Source organism: Neofelis nebulosa, chromosome 10, assembly GCF_028018385.1.
Source record: "Neofelis nebulosa isolate mNeoNeb1 chromosome 10, mNeoNeb1.pri, whole genome shotgun sequence".
NCBI classification, from domain to species: Eukaryota; Metazoa; Chordata; class Mammalia; order Carnivora; family Felidae; genus Neofelis; species Neofelis nebulosa.
In genome coordinates, this window is record NC_080791.1 from 10,791,408 (window position 1) to 10,815,499 (window position 24,092).

Here is a 24,092-nt window from a genome sequence, read left to right on the forward strand (position 1 = left end):
TCCTGCCTGCGTTTTGCACTGAACATCAGTGAAGATCCAGGGCTCTTCCCTTAACCTTAAACCTGGCCACAAATGTCCTCTGTGCCACATGCTCATCATCCTCATTTTAGTGGACCTTTTTTTGGTTGCTCAGCATCTCTTATTTTTTCTGGAACCAATCTCCACCTCCCACATACCAGTTAGGGTGTTTCAGGCTACAAGCTGAAAAACAAAAACAAAACCAGAAATTCAATATGAACTGGTCTAAAACCAATGATGCCTGAGGAAGGGAGGCTTCAGGGTTGAATTGGTCCAGAGACTCCAGCTCTGTTTCTCTACCACATCCTCAGACATGTCCTCCTCTGTGGTTGGCTGACTGACTCCCCTCATGCTTGCACAATGGCTTTGGCATCCCCATACTTCACAAACATACATGCAATACCCAGAAGAGAGAGAGTTTCTTCAGGTGGCCCGGCACTCTGCTAAGAGCAAGGGTACTCTTCTTCCAGCAGTCTCCAGAAAACTGACTTCAGGAACTGTAGGGACCTAACATCTAATGGGACCATATCTCTTTAGCTAGTGATTGAGATGTAGACCCCTGGCCTGAAATGAGCTAATCACAGAACTTCATCCCAATGGTCACAGTAGTTGGTCTGTGGATGGGCATAGAATCCAACCTAGGTTGCTAATAATCCTTCTGTAGAGATTTTCTAGCTGAAGATAAGGTTAAGAGCCACCTCTCTGTCTGGTTATCATACTATATGGATCTTAATTTGGTCCTGTCGGCTGTCCGTCACCTCTTCATGGAGAAACCATCTGAGTGAATGATGCCAATAATTAGACTAGTCAAGAGGCAGAAAGACAGTGTCCTGAGGAAGTGTCCATTCTACACAATAACCCCTGCTGAAGACTGTTTCCTACATCTAACATACCCATTGGATGTTCATTCTAGCAACCAGATAAGGCCCAGGATCAGCCCATCATCTGTGTGCAAATATTTCTCTCTCAGCAATGATAGGAAGGTTTCTGAGTCAACTGCTCTGGGATATCTAACCCACCAGTCTCCAAAGACAGTCAACCTGATCATTTTCTTGCAAAGTACACATTCAGGGGGGCTGTTTACTACCCAGAGTAAACGGATCTGAATCCATGAAATACCAGCAAGCATGAAAGAGGGAGCATCTCTGCAATACGAGAGACTTGGGCAACAGCCACACTGCCCAGCACACACTTCATCCCACCTTCTAGAACAGGCAGGATTTATCCCACAACTTGGATTGTAAACATGAGAAGGATAGGGTACCCTATCAGCTGAGGGTCACAAAGGAGGCAGTGTTAACAGTGGCCCCATGTTTTCTCTTGCTTTGTTTTTATTCATTTAGTCAACAAACATTTTAGGATATAAGAATCCTTATATCCTTAAAATAATATTTTACCTTTACTTTTGTATTTCTCTGTGCTGTCCTTTCTCCCTTTCTCTGGTTTATTTTCCATTCTCCCCCCAGCTCCATGGTTAATCTCTGGCTTTTTTATTGTGATATCTTTGCTTTTTTTCAATTCCTTCTTCTCTCCTTGACAGATTTCCCCACATACTTTATGTTGTGGTTTCCCAATTTGCTTTACAAAACAGCTGTGACTGAGAGCCCTAAAATTTACTCCTGGACACGGAAGAGAACAAAACAGGAAACACAAAGAAACATGGCATTTTTCTTGGAAGCAAGTTTCTTGTGAGCTGAAAAATTCTGTAATCAGACCTATGGACAGAAGGTTAAGTGATAAGATTTCTGAAGTGATAAGATCAGCCTCTGAAGTCCCAAGCTCACCAACCAGGAAGAGAGTAGGGCCTTCTAGAGAAAGGATTACCAGGAACCAGCCATTGGCATATGAGAATGCAGAAGATGGCAAGGCATTGGGGGAAGGTATTAACCGCACTGAACTGTGAACTGGAAGCAGAACTACGCTAACTTGCTAAAGCTTGACTCAACCCGAGCTGTTTCATGTGTACCTTTTTGTTTTGTTTTTAAATTAAAAAGTCAAAGGGGTTTTTTTTTGTTTGTGTTTTTGCCTCTTGTAAGGAAAATCTTCATGAACTTGAAGTAGGAAGGAATTTATATGTCTTCTAAAACTGTACTGAACTGCTCTAAGTTCAGGAAGTGATGTCCTAATTGTGAAGTCCAAGGCTTCTTTGCAGCCTTCATCCTGCTTAGCTCCTCTGAAGCTTGCCTGCCTCCCAGGCTTTCCCCCTCCCTGCCTTTCCTTCTCCCTTCCTCCCTCCCTCTTTCTCTCCCTCCCTCTCTCCCTTTATTTTATTTTTTACCTTTAAAAGCACTTCTTTCTGCATTCCCACCTTCCTGAAACCTTCTCCACCCCTGGCTTCTAAAAGAGTGATCTCTTCTGTCTCTGGAGGTTTTCTGTCTCTGTTTTTCATCTAGATCATCTTGCTGTCTTCTCTCTGCTAGGCTTTATTCCCCAGATAGTGTTGTCTTTGTGCTTCCTCCCTTTCCATGCTGTCCTTCTATCCACCTCCTTGGCTTTCTTTGGTTACCACCTATGGAGGCGATCCTCAGATAGTACCTCCAACCCAGCCTTTCTCCCAAAGTCAAGACCCACATTTCTGACTGCCCAAAAGACATACTTAGTGGAAGTTTCAAGCTTAAGTTGTTGAAAACACAACGCATAGTCTTCCTCCAGCAAATCCTCTTCTGCTCCAGTCTTCTCTGATGACCCACTACACTTGTGCAGGCAGCAAGCCCTATTATTTCTCAACTCTCACATTTATGCCCTTTTTTCCAATTCTAATATCACTGCCTTTATTCAGACCCAAGCCTTTGCTCTTCTCTGTTAATTACAGCAATAGCATCCTCATTGCTTTCCGTTCTTTGAGTCTTGTCTCCACCCGCACTATTCCTTTACACACGACAGTGCTGTCTTGCTAAAACACAAATCTGATTATGTCACTGTTAGGTTCCTTCAATAGTTTTTCTCCTCTGAAGAGTAAAGCTCAGGCTCTTTGGAATTGAGTCCCAGTGTCCTACCTCCTGCCCTCGTACCCTCCTCTGTGCACCTGTCCTTCCACAGTTTCTTTATTTTAAAATTTTAAATGTTTGTTTATTTTGAAAGAGAGAGTGGGGGGAGGGGAAGAAAGAGAGGGATAGAGAGAATCCCAAGCAGGCTCTGTGTTGTGCGGGGCTCAATCCCATGAACCATGAGATCATGACTTGAGTTGGAAGCTTAACTGAGCCACCCAGGTGCCCCCTTCCACAGTTTCTTGACTGCACCTTCTATTGCCTATCCAGGTCCCTCTCCATGGTCTTTGCTCTTCCTGATGTTTCTCCGTCCTCCAACCATGACTCACTCTCAGGTCTCATTCACATACTTGCTGGAATCTACCTCCCTAGCACATGGAAAATTTAATATTTGTTGAGTGAATGAATAAATGCTTGAAAAATTCTTATTCTTCCTTTAAGATTTGACTCTGTCATCACTTTCCTTAGAAAGACTTCCTGTATCACCCCAGTAAGAGTCAGTGTCTTCCTTTCTTGCATAATAGCATCCATGTTCCTTCTCGTAGATTGTTCCAAAGTCATCTTAGTGTACTTGATTGGCAACTCTTTATCCACCATAAACTGTGAGCTCCTTGAGGATAGGGGCAGTGACTTGGTTTTTTGTGCATCCCCAAAGGCAGAGAAAAGAATAGATCCTGGGTGCGCTGGGGTTGTTCAGTCGGTTAAGCATCGAACTTTGGCTCAGGTCATGATCTCATGTTTTTGTGGATTCAAGTACCACCTGGGGCTCTGTGCTGACAGCTCAGAGCCTGGAGCCTGCTTCAGATTCTGTATCTCCTTCTCTCTTTCTGCCCCTCCCCTGCTCGCTCGCTCACTTGCTCGCTTGCTCTCTCTCAAAAATAAATAAAAACGTTAAAAAAAAAAGAATAGATCCTAAACAAATGCTTATAGACATAAGATGAGATGAACCAAACCAGTACCTCTACAATGGAACATTCCCCAGAGTGTTTTGTTTGGCTCAAATGCATGGTTTTTGAGTCAAAGTATGTATGAAATGGCAGGAAGGAGAGCATCTGACTTCAGTGAGGGAGGGTCCAGTGGGCTGTTCTCTTGGAGAGAGCAAAGAACAAAAGGGCTTCCACTTTGTTGTTCTTAATAATGTGTCAGCAGCAATCAGGATTTAACAACAGTAGTTAGAATGGGTCCTCTTGTGTTCTGTGTGCAAACTGGGGAAAATACACAAACACAACAGCAGAAATCAGTGCAGTTCCTCTGTTTCCTATTTAACCGTGCCAGCAAGCAGCCCATTGATGCTAATTGCACTGGGGGGAGGAGGGGTGTGGTGGGTAGAGGGCCTTCCTGGTACCAGGGAAAGGTGAAATAGTGCCATAAGAAAAGCCTGAACTACAAGCTTATATCAGCATTTATACTATTTCTAGGACAGGTAACGGGCACATGAAGAGACAGCGGAAGCAGTTCTGGGCCAACCAAAAAAGATCTCAACCCAGGGTAAGTCTTTTACGAGGAAAAGCCTGTCCTTTGCTGATGCTCAAAACATATGTGACTTGAAATTGTTTGTTCATTCATGTTAAGGGGACTGAGTTCCCACTGGCCAATCTCATGTTGGGAGACCCAATCCCTACTCAGGAAAGCTTTATAAAGGTGGAGGAGGGGGGAGAGGGAGGGGGAGAAGAACTCATGCTAGCTGTCTTGTTTGTTTGCTTCTTAACCTCCCTTGGTTGAGGTTACCAAGAGGGTGCACACTGGCTCTGCTCAGAACAATTCTGCTGCTGCCAAACCCATCAACCTTTACTTGCCATCTCTCAGTAAGGAATACTAATGCCAAATAGATGAGCTGTGTCCTGGAGCCAGTGACATCCCAGGAGGGAGTGGTAGCATCAGGAGATGGGAGGAGTAGATGGGAACAAGACCCTTTAGGGAATCTAGTGGCCTCCAGAAAATGGAAGCTCTGAAAGTATTAACTTCTCATTGTGGCACCTGAGACATCCTTGTGTGTTTTCTAGAACATTTTGGAGTATGCACTGGAGGTATTTCATCCAGCAGCGAGAGTCTTTTAGAGTCAGAGCACTGAAAGCCCTAAGCAGATGTTCCTTTGCTCCTCTCATTTATTACATACACTTCCTTTGGACCACTACCCATGGACTGGGCAATATTAGTTATCCATCGGGATGATTATTAGCTTGTTTTCCTCTATCAAGCTCAACCATAATGTTTTTACTTTTTTCCTTGGAGTCTACCCATACAACGAACAGCTGGGCTCTGTGAGGGCTGAGAGCTCACACTGGGGATGCTTGTTGCTGAGGGTGTGGGGCTTGGTGTAGGGACACCTGGGGGATGGTCACATGGCACACTGGAAGGGCCTCTGCTGCAATTTGGTGTCAAGATGTCTACCAGTAGGTCAGCTCCACTCATGAAATAAACCCCCATCAGTCCACATTTCAGCAAATGAGATCTCAAATAACCATTTTAACATAGTTCATTAAAAAGATATAAACCAACAAGTTACAAAGCCATCATCAGGCATCATTCAGGAAAGAACAGTTCAAAATATAATCAGTAAGTCGTCTTTACCTCCTTGTAGAATCTTAGGATAACTCAATACTTCTAATCAGAGACACAGTAAGTACCATATATGGCTTTTTGTTACTGTTTTGTATTTTATTTGATAACTTGTCTATGTAGTCACATGGTACCTGCAAGCTAATCTGAGTAAATAGATAATCTCAAATAGAAAAATATTTGATCCATCCTACACCTTATTGCCATCCCCCTCTCTTGCTCATCCCCTTGTATCTTACTAAGAACTGTGTAAGACCCTTCCTCCATATACAGGTTGCCATTAGTAATGTCCAGTTGGTACAATAGTACCCACCTCCTGGAGGCAGTTGGCTGGACCACACTAGGCACCCGAGGCCAAACTGGTCCCATTAGATCCCTTTCTGGATTTCTTTTCTTTCTTTTTTAAACAACTTTATTGAAGTATAATTGATAATCAAAAAAGTGTGCATATTTAATGCATACAATTTGATGCACTTGGACATATGCATACACCTCTGAAACCATGACCACAATCACGGTAATAAATATATCCATCACCTCCAAAAGCTTCCTCCTGCCCTTTTAGGTTTTTGTTTTTGTTTGTCTTGTGGTAGGAGCACTTAACATGAGATCTGTCCTCTTAAGAATTGTTGTAAGTGCACCATACATTATTGTTAACTACAGGGACTGTGTTAGGAAACAGACCTCTAGAACTCATTCTGGTACATAACTGGAACTTTATACCCGTGAACAACTCCCCGTTTGCCACCCCACACCCCCTGGCAGCCACCATTCTAATCCCTGCTTCTATGAGTGTGACTAGTTTAGAGACCTCATATAAGTGGAAACATGCAGTGTTTGTCCTTACAAACACGAGCAGGTTATTTCACTTAGCATAACATCCTCCTGGGCCATCCTTGTTGTTGTGTGGGACAGGATTTCTTTCTTTTTAAAGACTGATAATATCCTGTGTATGTACAGACCAGATTTTCTTTCTCCATTGATCCTTCAGTGGACCTTTTGGTTGTTTTTATGTCTTGGCTATTGTGAATAATTGATAAAAGGTTAATATCCAAAAAAATATAAAGAACTCCTACCATTCAGGACAGAACACCAAATAACCCCATTTAAGAATAGATCTTGGGGGTGCCTGGGTGGCTCAGTCGGTTGAGCATCCAACTTCAGCTCAGGTCATGATCTCACGATCATGATCACGTGGTTCGTGGTTCGAGCCCCCCGTCAGGCTCTGTGCTGACAGCTCAGAGTCTGGAGCCTGCTTTGGGTTCTCTGTCTCTTTTTCTTTCTGCTCCTCCCCCACTCATGCTCTGTCTTTCTCTGTCTTTCAAAAATAAATAAGTTAAAAAAAACTAAAAAAAAAGTGATCTTGAATTGAAATTTTTCCAGTGAAGACCTACAAATGACCAACAGAAATATATGAAAAGATGCTCAACATCACTAATCATCAGCGAAATGCAAATCAAAACCACAATAAGATATCACCTCACATCCATGAGGATGATTATTATATAAAACAGATAACAAGTGTTGGTGAGGACGTAGAGAAATTGCAGCTTTTGTGGACTATTGGTAAGAATGTAAAATGGTGCAGCTGACTTGAAAAACAGTATGGTGGTTCTTAAAAAAATTAAAAATAGAACTACCATATGATCTAGTAATCTCACTTCTGAGTTTATATCCAAGAGAATAGAAATCAATATCTCAAAGAGATATTTGCATTGCCATGTTTGTTGCAGCAGTATTAGCCTTTCTTAGATTTCTATAGCAGAAACTGAGGAAGAAAAGGCAATCTTTCTCCTAGTGTAAAGAAAAGAAAATGTGAACAGAGTTTGAAAATACAAAAGATCCTATCAGAAGATACAGAGAAGAAAGACTCTTGTCTTCACCAAAGAAAAACTGGTTTTCATTTCTTGAGATGAGAATGGAACTCATGAAGTATTCCAATGGCTGGTGGCACATTTGTGCCAAATACATGAGATCTTTGAGCCCAGGCTTTTATTAACAGTGACCCCAAGCTCATCTAAGCACCCAGCACTGTATTAAATGTTTATTAAAGGAACATCAGCACACATGGCCCTCTGACTTGATGTGGCAATCTGCCAACCATCTTGTTCCAATGAATCTGTCTCTTGACTAAGGCAGATGTAGCTATATCAGTGATCAATATGATGATTATGGTCAGTAAAGCTGACCAACAGCCTTAATAGGTCACGGCTCTTATTTTGGCTCACTTCCACTCTTTTTAAGTGGAAAGACAAGACCCGGTACAACGGAGGCTGAGGAAAGCCTGAGGGGTCTGACACCTGGGTTCTTTTCACAAGAATGGACATGCCCATTCATGACGGGGCCTAGAGGACATCAGAGACACGAGTCGTGATGAGTTGTACTAGGGACAAACTGCATTTTCCACAAGGTGCTGTTTGTTGGATGGATTGTAAAAATGAGCCCAATCATGCCCTTTCCTGAGTTTATGCCTTTGCAACATGACTCTGTAGTTCCTCCCATGAAGAAGTGGAGTCTATTTGCCTCTGCTCAAATCTCGTTTTGGCCCAAAGAATGTGGCCACAGTGATAGTATGTCAGCTCTGAGCCTGGACATAAGGGGTCTTTACACTTTAACTTGCCCTTTTGGAACTTTGACATAACATGTAAACACATCCAGGCTAGTCTGCTGGAGGATGCAAGGCCATGTGAAGGAAGGTCCATTTGTCCCACCCAAGGCCATCCCAGATCAACCCCCAACACATGAGAGAGAGACCAGCCAAGGTCACCAGAGTTGTCAACCTGACCTCCAGATGACTTCTAGCACTTTAGTGAACCCAGCTGAGAACAGAAGAACCACCCAATTGATAAGTACACTCATGAGCCAGAATAAATGCTTAACTGGCTTAAGCGGTTAAGTTTTAGGGTGGTTTGTTAGGCACAAATAGATAGCTGAGACACTGTTTAAAAATGCTAGAGTCAGATAATGGACTCCATGAAAACACCTGCTACACCTTCCTTAAATCCCAGTGTAGCACACCGTCAGAGGGGAGTGCCTCAACTTCTATAGCACCTTGATCCCATTAGATGCCATGGCTGCTCCCATAGGAAAAGTAAAGCCGTGTCTCTCTTGCCTTCTGATCTTCACATTTGCCTGTCTCTGCACCTACACCTTTCTTTTGGGAACAGGATGTCAGTCCTGCAGTGTTTTAAACTCAAACCTCATCAGTTCTCACTAACACACTAGGAGGTTCTGCCAGGCTTTACTCGGCACCCAGTCACATGACTTCCTCCAGGTTGCCCTTTGGGAGCTGTCTCATTTTATATGTCCTCACTGCTTTCTCTTGCCACTCTTTCCTCTGTCACAGTATTTATTCCACTCTGGTACATTCCCTGCTCAGACTTTCCCACTGGACTGGAGGCTTCACGAAGACAGTGAGCATGTTTTCCTGGCCCATCATTAAATCTTCAGTGGCCCATCATTAAATATTTAAATCTCCATTAAATCTTCAAAAAACACAGGGCTTGGCACATAGTAGGCACTCAGCAAGTATCTGTGGAGTGAATAAATGAGCAAATGGCTGCAGGCCACTTCCAATCTTGCCTCCTCTCCCTGTTTGCCTTTCATCCCGTCCTCTCTCATACTTCCTGCTATCACTTCAAACCTTGAATCCTGCTTCCCATTGAGATCCTTAGGTGTAGGGATCTAAGTAATACTCTTGGCTTGGAAGACAAATAACACCTTGTATTACAGAATAATTTCTGTCAAAATCAGCTAATATAAGAGAGCAAAAGTTTTGCTAGTTACAAGTGTAAGCTCCACGGGCGCCTGAGTGGCTCAGTCGGTTAAACAACTGACTTCAGTTCAGGTCATGATCTCACTGTTCATGAGTTCAAGCCCCGTGTTGGGCTCTGTGCTGACAGCTGGGAGCCTGGAGCCTGCTTCTGACTCTGTCTCCCTTTCTCTCTGCCTCTCCCCCACTTGCGTGCTCGCTCACTCTCTCTCTCTCTCTCTCTCTCTCTCTCTCTCAAAAATAAATAAGCATTAAAAGAAAATTAAAAGTGTAAGCTCCAATTGCTGAATAAATGAGGTGACACTCAATGTCTCTGTACAGTGGGTAGCACATGGTGCGGGTTCTTAATTCATGTTAGTTACAGCAAGCTGGAGGCAAGCAACTGGGTACCATCCCACCCAGTACTCAGTGCTTAGTACTGTCCTGGGTGCTGTGGGGCAGACAACAACCCAGTACTCAGTGCTCAGTGCTATTCTGGGTGCTGTGGGGAGACACAACCCAGTACTCAGTGCTCAGTGCTCTGAGGCAGACACAAGACACAATGCAAACAGGCAAAGTCCATGTTAAGCCAGGACCCAAGGGTGAGAGCTCTGTTGCACTCAGCATCCATTCACAGTGACAGGACAAGCTTTCATGGGAACCAATTTCTGTCCCACAGTCTGTTGACTTTTAAAATCCTTCTCAACTGCATTACAGAATATTTAGATGCCTTCTCATAACATTCTCTGATTGTATAAGCCCTCATCTCCATGAAATAGGAATGAAATTTCTAGCTGCCTCAGGTATCTGAAAGGGCAAAATTCAAATTCCCTGACTTAACAAGAAATGGACTTTGTTTTATGCAAAAACACAAAAGCCTGTCCCTACACAGTCATGGTATGGTATCCCTGAGGTGTGTTTATTCAATTTTATTTGCCTATCTGCGGTTCAATTTTCATGGGTTTTATTTACTTTTTTGCAAGGTCCAAAATCTTTTTGAGATACACCTTAATGAAGAGTAGTGAACCACTTAAAAGGTTTATAAGATGCTCCAGTAATGGGAATTAGAAGTCATTATCTTCGGTGAAGGCAGCAAATGGTTGTCTGAATTGAGTTGATTTTGGTGATACATATTATAATGGAACAAATTACTAATGAAGTGCTAAATTACTGGAAACATCCCTGTTACTTATTAAACACTTTGGTTAATTGGGCCAGGAAAAATAAAGAGTTGAAGTGCATTTTAATACCTTTTTTGAGGCCAGGTCAGAAGTGAGCAGATACGAAAACCTGAAGCCCAGCCCAAGGGCGTCCTCCCAGACACAGGCTTCAGACCGCCCTTGAGAGAGGCTCCTGGGAGGAGCTGCTGACCTTCCAAGTTCTAAACAGACCTTGCACTATGAACACTCTTCTCTCTCAAAAAATTGGTGGCACTGGCCCATAATCCAAAGTCAGTACCAGTTGGTCTTTAATGAACACTGAAAAATGCATCTGGAAATGAAGGAAAAGGACCCTGGGGAGGGAAAATGTGGAAATACAATACAGGAGCATGTTTAATATATTGTCTGTTGTGAAAATTCCTGCTTTTTAGAGTGTGACCTAGCTGAGAAGCAAGGATGCTACAGATTCCGCCCTTCTCTACTTCCCTCCCTGTGTTCTCTGTTTTGTAACTTGATTCTGGAAACTGGCTTCCCGTCCTGTTACGTGTGCCCAAGTCCTTCTTTTGATACCCAGCCTGTGCTTCTGGGTTCTAAGATCAGGACCCTGACTTCATCTGGCTGTTAGGATCCTCAGGGATTGACTTTCTACCTCTCAAATCCCAGCAGCTTGTGATAGATAAGTTTATGGGCCACGGGATGCTCAGATATCTGGTTAAATGTTATTTCTGGGTGTGTCTGTGAGGGTGTTCTGGCAGAGATTAGCATTTGAATTGGTGAACTGAGCGAAGCAGATGGCCCTCCCCACTGTGGGTGGGCATCATCCAATCCATTGAGGGCCTGAAAAGAACAAAAAGGCAGAGGAAGGTTGAATTCGCTCTCTGCCTGACTCCTTGGTCTAGACCACAATCTTCTGCCCTGTGCACTCCTGCTTCTCAGGTCGTTAGACTCAGCCTGGAATCTGTACCGCTCGGCTCTCTGACTCTCAAGCTTTCAAACTACAGCACCTGCTTTCCTGGAACTCCAGCCTGCAGACGGCAGATAGTGGGACTTCTCAGCTTCCATAATTGAGTGAGCCAATACCTTATAATAAATGTCTTTCTAGATGCAGAGGTAGAGATAAAGGCACAAATATAGATGCACTGTTGGTCCCGTTTCTCTGCAGAACCCTGACTGATATAGAGCCCTTGTGCCTCCTGATGAGTTTACCTGATGCCACCTCCTTGAGTACCTCTCCTCTTGGCTTCCTGAAGGTTGTCTGTTCCTGGGTTCTCTGCTGTGGCTCTATGCTGCACGGCTAATACTCTTCCATCTCCTCCTGTGCATGCCCCCGACATTGACAACCAGAGATTCCCCCAGGTGCCAGCTTCTGTCTGCTGCACCGTATCCACTACGCTATCAGTGGATGGGTTTGTCTCCTGCTCTCTACCCACCCACAGCCCCCTGTGACCGTTGGATTTCAGGTCCCAGCCACTGGACAGTATACAGGACGCAAATGCAGAGTCAGATGGTCATTATTCCAGCCCAGAAACTGCCAGTAACTATCTGTGTGACTGGAAAAATCCAGTTCACCTCTCTGAACCTCCTTTTTCTCAGCCATTTTCCAATTCTATTTACAAAGGGCTACTAAGTGTCAGACATTCAAGAGGTAAAGAAGGCAAGGTCCTTGCCCTCAGAGAGCTCGTTTGAGCTAGGGAAACAGTCTTGTAAATAAACAATTACAAAAAAATTGTGAAAGAGGTGCTAAGAACGACAGAGTCAAAATGTTATGAAAATACTGAGAACAAAGCAGTGATCTCTCTGGTAGAGGGAGATCCACAAAGAGTGTACTGAAGAGGTGTTTGAGCAAACCTTAGGGATGAGCTTGTACTTACCAAGGAGTCAGGAGTCTTCAAGGCAGAGAAAATAATGTATGCAAACGCAGAGGGACAAGAACTGTAGGAGAAATGCTAGAAACTAAGCATAACTTAGAATGACTGTAAGAGGGGACAAGTGGCCGGCAATGAGGTCAGGATGCAGGAAGGAGCTGAATAATCAGAGCCTTTTATGTCGGTTTGACGAGGTTGCATTTTTGCCTGTAGACAATGAGGAACCATCAAGGGCTTTTTAAACAGGAAAGTTGCCTGAGCTCATCGATGTGTGTAGGATAACTCCAACCTGTCTATGGAGAATGGGTTGGAGAGGCAGGAGATGGAAGTAGGGAGGTCAGGGAGAAGGATGCGACCGGGCAGGTAAGACATAGAACGTAGTGGCAGGGCAAGAGGTCGAGGAGTCATACAGTGAAGAATTTGAAGAGCTTGGTGATTAATTTTAGATGTGGGGATGTGTAGGAGAAGCAGATGTCAAGTCACCCCCAAAGATTCTGGTTTGGATACACTGATGGCGATAGAAAGACACGGAGGGAAGGCTGAGTGGGGGAATCGGTAGAGACTACCGATTTTTGCTTTGGACCAGTCGTGTTGGAGGCACCTAAGAGGCAGCCAGGTGCAGGTGCCTTGGCAGGAAGACAGCTGCTTCAGAGCTGAGAGGTCTGAGTTAGTGACACAGCCATGAGAGCCATCCGTAGAGGTGATAAGCACATGAGGTCAGCCAAATAGAATGCACCCAGTAAAAAGAGAAGAGGGCCAAGGACAGAGCTTGGGGACAAAGCTGCATTGAAAAACCTGGTGAAAGAACCATCAAGATACTGAGTAGGAGATGTCAGGAAACTCAGAGAACTAAAGAAGGGGTCACCAAAGCCAGGAGAGGAGAGTTTCCCAGAGGAGCTGCGAGCGACATCGGAGGGGTGAAAATGTAAGCGCTAACTGGGAAAGCGTTCATTGGTTTGGGCAACTGGAGGGTTATTGATGACTTTGCAATGAGCCATTTCCAGAAATGATACGTAAGAGCTGGATTACAGAAAGATGAAGGACAGGGAGAGGGGATGTAGGCTACCTTTTAATCTGTTTGGCAATGATGGGAAGGTGCAAGCTAAGGACGTGGCTGGTAAACCACGCAAAGTAACAGGAAACTTTTGAAGTGGAAGAGATTGTAAGCACGTGTGCAGCAGGGAGCTTAGACTAGGTGGTCCCTGAGATTCCTCTTAACATTCTTGTCCTTTGGTTCCAATGACCATGTCTAAGAACATGGGGAAGTAGTCTTGGGCTCCTTGGGGATTTCCTGCTGTGCTGGAAATCTGACCTGGCATAGTGAAGGATGTGGCTATTAGGGCTTTCTGCCTGCCTGCCTGCCTGCCTGCCTGCCTGTCCCGCCCTCCCCAGTCCAGGGCTCTCTGATGAGCTCCGAGCAGGAGTGATGCTTGGGGAGAGCTCACTAGGCTCCAGAGGCACCCAGACCACCCCAGATTAGCAACCTGCATTTCCAATCCAATCAGCCCTTGTCCTCCAGCTTTTACAAATGAAGGTTCCCCCATCGTGAGAATCACCTAAACTATTGCTTGGTATTCCTTGCGAGGTCCTGGGAGCCAGAGAAACCATGCCTGGAGCCAAATGAAAAGGAAGAAAGCAGAAAGAATGAGTGAGAGAGGGAAGAGAAGAGGAAGGCTCTTGCAGACCTCTTTTCCTTCTCTCCTAGGGATCTGATGCATCAGATCTCACATTAGTTAGCTCGGTAGCTTTTTTTCTCTGTTTGGTTTAATATTCTCAAGGGAAAACCAAGTTGAACGTGAGCAACAGAAGACTTAAGCACTCTATTTTAATCCTTGAGCGACATATTTCTGAAATAATTTTCAGAAGGCATTTAGACTTTCAGGAGGAAAAATCTTATCTTCAGTGAATTACTATTTATTGAGGCTTTAATAAATGTTTGTGTGTTTTTTTGCTGGCAGGCTGCTTTTTCTAGCCCATTAAAGTGAAGATTATCTTTAGAAGAGGAAAAGCACCAAGTCTGGTTTTTCAACCCGAGTAGAAACATGGGTAGAAACCTCCACATGACCAGTTTTCATCTCACCTGCAGAGGTGGGTTTTGCTACTTAATGATATATTTTGGAAATGGATGTGACACCAAAGTTCGTCTGTAAATAGAGCTCAGAGTGAAGGGAATAAAAATCACAAATTAGATTCACTTGCTGCATTAGGTAGCAGGAAGTTTCCAATCTTCATCCAATTTCTGCCACAGAGGATCAAGCAGTGATTCTAGAACCTGCCTTCTCGGGGAGGACAGCTGGGGCAGGCTCAGTCTGTTGTGTGTTTGCTTGTTTTCTCTGTCCAGTCATGTGAAGGAAGTTGGCTGGGAGTTTTTCCCTTTGCTATTGTTGCCTAAGACACAATTGGTACATTATACTGGAGCCTTTTGAAAAGCCGGTGTACGGCTCAATTGCTTGATTTCCATTGTGCTGGAATGGGACACGGTGTAGCCTTAGGGGGCAAGAGATCCTCTCCAGTGGCATGGGAGAGGGGTTGCTGTCTATGGAATTTTTAGAGAGTATGCCAAAATCTGCACAGGCCACACACAATTCCCAGGGGCCTTTGGACTGTTTTCATGCAAAGAATTACCCTTGGCTCTTGATAACTCAGCGTCTGAAATCCCACCATGGGGAATTTAATGTGAGAAGTGATGAGCTGGAGAATCTGTCTTCCTATATGTTTCTGAGCCTATAAGAAGGAAGGTAGGGATGATAGGTCCCAAATGCAGCTTCTATCATTCTGTGTCTTAATGTTATGGACAGAGCACAGGCTTCTAAGTCAAAAAGATCTGGACTTAAATCTTGTCAGTGACACTGACCAGCTATGTGGCAGAGACTACCCGGTCCAGCTCACTCATCTGTAAAATGGAGGAGAGCACGACCCAGCTCGCAGGATGGCAAAAGAGATGATATAAAACAGTTCAAGTGAGTTTCCATGAGCAAATATTTGTGGAGCACCCATCACGCATCAGGCACAGATCTGGACACATAGAATGGAGCAGTGATCGACACTGGTACATAGAGACAAGACATGGTGTGACCAGCAGACCAGTCGGGGGCCTCATGCTTTGCTTCTAGAAATCCATTATCTTTCTCCCCAAATCATTGGACTCAACCATCAAAACTTACTGAAAGCGGTACCATTACAAAAATGTAGCAGGACTGCCAGCACTTCGTAGGAATCTGTAACCTGGTCTCCGTGTTCGGGACTGACAGCAGCCAGGACCCACAGCCATTAGCTAAAGGATTGGGTGCACTGTTAGGGTGCACAGTTGCAGAAAGGGCCACCCCAAGGGCAGGATGAGTCTGAGTGCTTAGATCTCCACCAGCAAAGGAAACTATGCATTGTTAATAATAATAATGGAGTAATTTACAACAGAGACCACCATGTGGGAGGGAAAAAGGTACTCTCTGCATCTACTCATATGCCTGTAAGAAGTCAGGCTGCCACTTGTCACCCTCAATACCATTGAGTCACAACACCTGGGATTGTCCGCCTCGTGTAACACACACAACAGCCAGGTTTATGTCCCAAGCGCTGTGCTAGATCCCAGGGATATAGCAATTACATTAACACAGTTCCTCACCCTTGACAAGTTTATGATCTAGAACAGAGGTTGCAAAACTTTTTCTTGAAAGGGCCAGGTAGGAAATATTTTAGGCACTGTGGGCCACGTAGTCTCTGTTATAACTATTCACAAAACACAGCTGTAGATAATATATGAATTACAACGCACAGTTTCTTTACAAAAAGAAGTGACAGGCCATCTCTGGTCCATGGTTTGCTGATCCCTGACTTAGAGGGAATGACAGATATGTAACCAGAGAGTGTCAACAAAACATGGAAAATGCCATGATAGCAGGGAATGGGCACCTAACCTAGCCTGTGACTTTCAGATAAGACTTTTTATTTTGGACCTTGTATCTGCAACCTCACGTGCACATTGCTCATTTCTTTGCCCTTTTGCAAAGAGCAGATCTTCCAAGGACAACTACCTCCCAACTCAGGAGGCTACTGCCAAAGTTCAGGGTGGGGGACCCAAACTTGAATAATGATTTTAGCAGCAGACTGGAGAGGAAGACTTGAGATAGCAGCTAAAATGGATAGGATGCAGTGACAGAATATGGAGAAGGAAGGAATGAAGGATACTTTGGCCGGTTACCATGTTTCTGAGTAGGGTGATTGGGCAAGTATTCACCAAGAAAGGAAAGTTAGGAGGAGCCTAATTTTACAGTAAGAGGATAGGTTTTCTTTGGTTGTGGGAAACTGAAATGGAAGTGCCTAATGGGTGGTTAGACATCCCTGAGTCCTGAGGCTTTCCTGTGAACTATTAATAGAGATCCATACCTGATCGCCCTGTCCCCTGCCTTGTCCCTCTCAAATCTAGCCTTACTCAGTGGCTACAACATTCTACCTAAAATGCCAGTTTGACTGTGGTACTCCCCAGTTCAGTGCTCTTGAGTGGCTTTCCATGTGCTGTGGGATAAAGTTTCAATTCCTTCACTTGGCCTGAGAGGTTCTCCAAACTTGGCCAATCTCTCCAGCCTTCTCTGTGACCACCCCCTGCCTCCTGGGAGCTCCTCCATGAGAAGTCAAGACCTTACGCAGGCCAGGCTGGGGGATTTGTTAACCCAATCCAGATAAGGACTCAGATTTTGTCCCTGGAGGACTGGGACTTTCTCTATTGGCAGAGGAATTAGGATGGGTATCCTCTCTGGTGGAGGAGCAGGATCTCAGTTTCAGCCCAGGAGTCACTAGCAAGACTGCAAACCTCAGCTGGCATTTCTTCCAACTGGTTTTCACAGTCACAGCCTTTCATCAACATGCCCTGAATCCTCAACTTTTCCAGAACTCACAGTAGAAAGGAAAGCACGGTCAGGAGGGAGGCCTCCTTCCCCATTCTGTCCTCCCATTAGCCATGCCTGGTGAACTCCCAGTACCAGGGAAATAAAAACCAGCTCCTCCTCCCACAAACTCCAGGGACCCCATTAAACCCAAACTGCCTAGTATTCACATCACTGCTCCTGAAAAAGGAACGGGATCGATTTTCCTCGGCTGGGGAGCAGAAGCTGGCAGTTTAGAGCTGAAGTTTAGACCCATCAGACATCTCTTCAGAAGAGGATTCACTCTCTGTGAGGCTCCTGGCATTTATAGCTGATGCTTAGGTTGTCAAAACAGTGGTAAGGGGCGAAGCAGCTCCTCAAAGATTATAGGTCAAAGAAGCAAAAAGGAAAGTTTTTGGAGAAGCTTTTATAGAAAGGATCATCACTGACAACAGGCTTGTTTCTAGTTGAGCAGACACAGATTTGGGGAAAAAAAGCTTCCAGCTGTCTGTGGAATATTTCAGCCTTTATTTTGCATGCAGGGAGGATTTGCCTTCTTACCTGCTGGGTTGGGTTACCAGCAGTATGTGAGAAAGGGTGATTTCAGACCATCTTTCGTGGTTCAGTAAACTGCAATCTTTTCCCTTCTGTGCTAATGATTCTAAAGAACCTTTACCTTTCCCGTTTGCTCAACATTCAATGACTTTGCGGATTGGGAGTGGTGCCCTCCACCCCAGTGAAAGCAGCCGCCTTTGCCCCAGCACCCATGCTGGGTTTTCTCCAAGGTGTATGCCTTTCCAGAGTATCTTTTATCCAGCCTTGAAAGGTACCACCCGCCCACGAGTCAAGCCCCAGGAGAAATCTGTCTGGATCAAAATATCTGCTTTGCTTTTATTCCCAAGCCCACTTTTGCCTTCCCCCCCTCCCCGTGACAACTGTGACCCACTGCCCCCCAAACACTGCTGTCCCCAGGTCATATGTGACACTTGGTGAGATTTATTTCTCTGCACACATTAGCAAAGATTTTAGAGTTCATGTCCCAGAACTTATTTTCTTACGGAGACTAATAAACACTTTTTAAACCCTCTAAATTGCCAGAACAAATACATATCAAAGAATTTGCTTATAGCCTCAGTGGCCCTGTGGGTAGCTAGCAATCTTAAAGCTTGCAAGAGTAAACAGCACAACTAGCCACTCAGGCTTTGGCCTCCACACCTCAGTCCAGTCCTGTTCTGCTCCCTGACGATATTCCTTCACTGTCCTTTCTTCTGCTGCTTTTCCTGTGCTCTTGTGCTTGTATGGAAAAGTCCAGGCAACAAGAGAAGGACTTTTGCTACAGGGATTGCTAGTGCCATTGCCTGGATTATTAATTATTGTTGATAGTGAAACATGGGTTTCGGCAGTTGGTGCAGAGTAGTTTCTTACCCTCCATTGTAGGCTCTCACTTAACTGTGAAAGTATTTGTAATAAAGCTAATAATGAGTGAATGGCAGACATTATCAAAAAGGAGATTTTATTCTTAAAATGGTTAACACATGGTCTCTCTCCCCCATCCCTGCCACCCCTTCCTCCTTTCTTTCCTTACTTTAATCCTTTTTTCTTTTTTAACATACCTAAAGTGCACTAACCATCTCTTTGTTTACTCACGCCCCCTTTTGGGTGAAATGCTCTGGCCTTCCCTGAACTTCTTCACCTAGGCTGCAGTAGCAATGCACTGAGCTTAAATCCTTCCCCTCATTCATGTACAAGGCCCTAGGCTGTCACAGTAGAGTGGTCCTGAGCACAGGTTAGCAAGCAGAGCCTCACAATGGCTCATGGGTGGCCCACACTAGACCTTGGAGGCTGAGACTAGAACCCTTGGATCCCATGTTTGGGAAGTGAACATGTCAAGCTTGTTAGGAATTACCATGCATGACACCAGACTGTAGAATTTCAAGGCAAGTTCTAGGAGTATGAGCCCAGGGAAAGATGCACGGTTGAGCTGGGAGGACCACCTGGCAAATGTCCCTGCACCCCTTCTGCTAAGATGTCGCATGATGCTTTGAGTAGCTGCTAAGGATACTGAGGGAAGGTGCTAGAAGGGTATGGTTTGCAGAACCCCTTGAGTCACTTTCACCCTCCCTCCCACTTCTCCTTTACCCTCCCTTCCTGAGGAAGGTGCTGCGGATGAGCGCTGGTGCCCAAGAACATAACTTAACCTGAGTACCCGATCTCTCCAGCCTCCCTAACGATCCAAGTCAAGAAAATCATTGCAATTTACAACCCCTCCCTTGTGGTACTGCCAAGCCTTTCTCTAGAAGGCTGTTTTGTATTCCCTCTCGACCTCAGCCCGCAGTGTTTTCCTTTGCATATTAAAGGATGAAAATCGAGGTGATGGACACATTCTCTCAGCACCAGGGAGTCAGCTGCCAAGGTTTTCTGGTGGACTCCACCTCTTCCTGCGACCTTTTATTGCCAGTCTGGTCTTCACAGGGAGAATGCGAGAGAGTGCATATGTTTCCCTCATTCTCTTCTCTTCTGATGATGAATCACCTGGGAAGTGATCAGGAAAAAAGAAAGGGAAAGTCACAAGCAAGTGGGTCCAAAGTACTGTTGATTTTACAAGATTTTAATGCTGCGCTGGACAGAGGGAACAAATTGTGTTTTATATTTAACTGCAGCAGGAGACTTTATGCTTAATAGGTTTTTTAATATAGTTTGACCTAGTACTGTCAAGAGAAAAACTACATTTGTTCCCGCCTTACGCTCAGGACATGATTTCTGCAGATAAATAATTTGTAATGCAGTTTCTATTACTAAGAGAGTGTTTCACACATCTGTTTTATGTTTCATTAATGGTACAACAAATGAAACCATCAACCATCCTGCTTCTCTGTATTAATTCAACCTATAAGAAAAATGTGTGAAGACTCTAGACAGTAAGGCCGATTACTGTGTCAGGGAAATCTACTAGTTTACTTATGGATCTGCGATGGTTGCCAAAGCACAAATCACCGTCCTGGCAAATGGCGATCCAATTTACCGTTTAAATCAAGAACTAGTGCCGTGGTCTAATCCACAGGGGGGCAGTTTAGAACCCATTAAGTCCTAATTTAACTTAATCTCCAGTACCCTACTGATGGTGAATAAGTCAGTTGGAATTCCAAGCCCCAGTGGGAGAGATGTGTTGGAAAGAAGGTGGTAGATGGGACTCTCCACCCTTCTTAAGAAGGGGGCAATCTTGAGTTGCCCCAAAGAGACTATGTTGTCTTCTGTAGTGGTAAATCGGAGAGGAGCACTTTATTGTGTCTCTCGTATTAGACCAGTATTACAAAAGACATTCACAAAAGCGGGTGGGAAGTTCAGGTTCAGTTGGCTTGAGGTATAAAGGAAGTCAAAGGCTGATCAGCCATTTAGTTCTGAATTTAGTACAGCCTTGACCACTGTCCTTCACATCCCTCAAGGTTTTGATGCTCTGTAGACCATTTCGTTTGCATCTGTGTTCTGATAGTAACAATGTGTTTATATTAGGAAGGTCCTATCCCTCCCTTTGGTTTCCCTTCTAGCTAACACATATGCCTGTAGAGGAGTTAGCTCAAGTTATGGAGCATTCTGGTTTGGGCTTAAGGGACATAGTTCTGCAGAGAGTATCTCAAGCCCACCCACTTTACTGGTTCCCTTTCCTTCAGTTCTGTTGAATAGTGCCTTTCATGACTCTTACTGCTGGTCTCCAATATCCGAAATGTCTTTATCTATGGTATTTGCCACCCACTGACGCCCTCCATACTCTTTTATCTTAGAACATTTTATAAGGTCCTTTTGTGTTTGGGGTACGGAAGAAGTCAGAGTTGGAATTTTTGCCTTCGTTGCCTTGGCAGTGCAAAGACTGTGTTCTGTGATGCATAGCATGTTCATGTGGGATGACATGTGTATGTTTTAGCAGTAACTCAGACAGCAAGATTTTGGGAGAACCCTGCTCTAGATGGGATCTTAAGTGTTGGCCTACCAGAGCCATGTATCATGATATACTAAGGAACACAAAAGAGGGGCATCTGTTCTAACCTGGCCTGGCTGATTGTCATCAGGAAATGTTTCAGTGGAATAAAAATTTAAAAAATGACAGTTGACCAAACTAAGAAGCATTAAGCATGGGAGGATAGCTGGAGACAAAGATGACAGCATAAGAGAAACAGGGAAGAAGTGACAGGAGAGGCAGGGGGGCACTGGAGTCTAAAGTTCAGGCAAGGAATGGCAGGCATTAATCCTGGAGGACTGGAAGGGGCAGGTTCCTGCAGGTTTTGAGAGCCATGGCAGGAAATATGTACCTTCTTCAGTAGGTAATGGGGTAATACTGAGGGGCTGGTGCAGGAGAGTGACAGGCACAGTCTGGTTTTACCATATGGAGGAATGACAATCAGGCTGGTGTATTCAGTAGTCTAGATAAGAGGTAATGAGGGCCCAGACAGTGGGACTAGGGGATAGATAAAGAGAATCAGATTATTTAAGAGGGTGGGGTCCCCATTAGGCCAGGAGGACAGGTACTTGGGACAGGCAAGGAACATGGATACACCCTCTTGTAACAGATCACTGAAAGGACAGAGCTGAGACTCCAGGGACTGCATTAGCCAGTGCCTGGGTCAGTGCAGAAACAAAGAGGACCTAGAGCCCATGCTTTTTGCCCATTGCCCCTGAGTTGGAGCTGGTCCTAAATTGAGGTGAACTGATGGTCTGGCAGGTGGTGATGCCAGCAGGTCTGGGGTGGAAAGTGAGGGAGGCCAAAGGCAGAAGAATCAGGCAGGAGCCACAAATCTAGGAACGGGGCTGCAGATGTCCTGACACCTTCACCCCCTCACAGCTCTGAGAACCCTGCAAAGTAGCCTCTGTGTACTGAATCTGTTCAACTTGCCCCTCTCAACAAAGGACACAGGTTGGGGTCACACGCCCTCACATCCCACTAAGGAAGTCCTGTGCAAAGTGGGGAGAGGTCACGTTGTAGCACCAGCAGGTGATCCAGATCTAACTTTTCCAGAGACAAAAGGGACTTGACCGATAATATCCCCAAATCCACGAGGATGGTTCTTCTTTTCTTTCTTTCGCTGAAGAATAGGTGGGGAGCAGGGGGCAACACAAAGAAGACATTGATGTGGCTCATGTTTATGGAAATTACAGTCTACGGGGGGGGGGGGGCGGGGAGATAAGGTAGGCAGGGAAAGAGCATAAAACATGTGTTCCTGACCCACTTGTGAGGCAGTGCTATAGACATTCCAAGGAAGGAACGGTGAATTTCCTGCTGTGGACATCATAAAGGTCCAGTGGAAGAAGTGGCATTCAACTGGACCTTGATGCGTAGAGAGGACTGACCACCCAGGTGGAAGGAAAGGTCCAGAAAAGTCTCAGACACAGCGAAGTTCAGGTAATGCTGAACAGATTGACTTGTTAACTGTGAAGGGCACGAAAGGAAGCTGAGGGCTGAACGGTGGGCCCAGAGGACCTTAAATATCAGACCCACAGTGTGTACTTGATTCCATCAGCTCCAGAAAGCTGGTGGGTGATATTAAGAAAGGTAAGGTATTTTCAGAAAGTATCTGGTGGAAACTGATGTTTTGCTCATGATGTGGCTCTAAATCTTGAGAAATGCCCCACTTCTTAATTTTTCCTGCTGTTGTAAATGCAAATAGTCCTTTCAAGCTTGCAAAAACCTAGTTCTGCTCTAAATGTAGTGAGCTATTGACTGACTTAAGTTTTTCCTTTTTTCTTTCACAGAAATGCTTATTGTGCTTAGCTGATAAGTCTAAAGGGACATGGGCCCAGCAGGTCCCAATATGAGCCATATTTGGGGACATAGAGCATTTGTGGAAATGGAGCTTAATAATACAGATAAAGGACTCTTGTGCAACAAGCACAATGAAATACTGATCCCATCATAAGAGTTAGAGTAAAAAATAGAAGTACCCCAGGGATAACCTGGAATCACAGAGAAATGTTAATGGTCCCTTCTGATCCACAGTCTTAAAATAGAACACCCCAAAGGTGACAGCCATCCTATGAGAAGGGGCAAAAGGAAAGGGACATGGGATAGAGATTCCTAATACTTGGTAACAAAGCTCCAGCTGTCCCTGGGATTAGAGACAACCACCAAGGTCAGGCATGGGTTGCAAAACAGATGCAAGGAAGATGAGGACAGTTATTCCCCCCAAGATCCGATAAAAACAGGAAATTATGCTTTCCTTCTTAGATTTCTCCTTTCCTTTATTGGTTGGAATTGCCTTCATCGAGCATTTAGATCCTCTTGTGTCTGTTGAGGTTATTAAAGCCTCTATTTTTGTCCAAACTTTTTTTTATTTATTCTCTCCTTTCTCTCTAGTTAGTCTTCATGCTTGTAAACTGGTGTCCCCCAGGCCTTCTTGGTGTGTAGACACATAAGATGTCTCATTAACCCAAATAGTTTAAGACATCCTGTTCCCATGAGCCTCAAGCCCTCCTTTCTAAGAATCATGTGCTCACGGACTTCTCTGTCAGCTTGTCACATGCCACTTGTTGCTGGCCCACCCAGTCAATATTCTCTGCACAGGCAGTGGCTTCAGGAAGTCATGCCGTTGCAAGGACTAATTAGACTTTTCCTGAGGATGAAGATGTTCAGGCCAGTGGTGCTAGTTCCCTAAGTGGTTCCCGAGCTTCCAGTCCTCAAGGTCCCAGAGAGGTGCAGGGTAGCCCCACACAGCAGAAATCATGGCCTTCCAGGGCACCGTGCCTCTCTTTTCCACCAGGCCTGTGTAGCATTGCTTATGCCCATATCACACCATTTTCCTTCAGCTTCTATCTCTCCTGCTTTGTACCCAAGGGATAAAATAGGGACTACATGCCATCCTATCCCCTGCATTGTTACCTGTCTACCATCTCTTTATCTTATATCC

The 24,092-nt window shown here is 44.8% G+C and overlaps 1 long non-coding RNA gene across 2 annotated transcripts in view; it reads left to right on the forward strand.

Moving 5' to 3' along the window:
- Window positions 1-24,092, forward strand: part of LOC131486802 (uncharacterized) — a 377,105-nt gene that overhangs the window by 342,611 nt on the left and 10,402 nt on the right. For both annotated transcript variants that reach the window (XR_009249454.1, XR_009249455.1), the window contains exon 5: window positions 4,424-4,493. This is a non-coding gene — a long non-coding RNA (uncharacterized LOC131486802). The remainder of the gene's footprint in view (window positions 1-4,423; window positions 4,494-24,092) is intronic.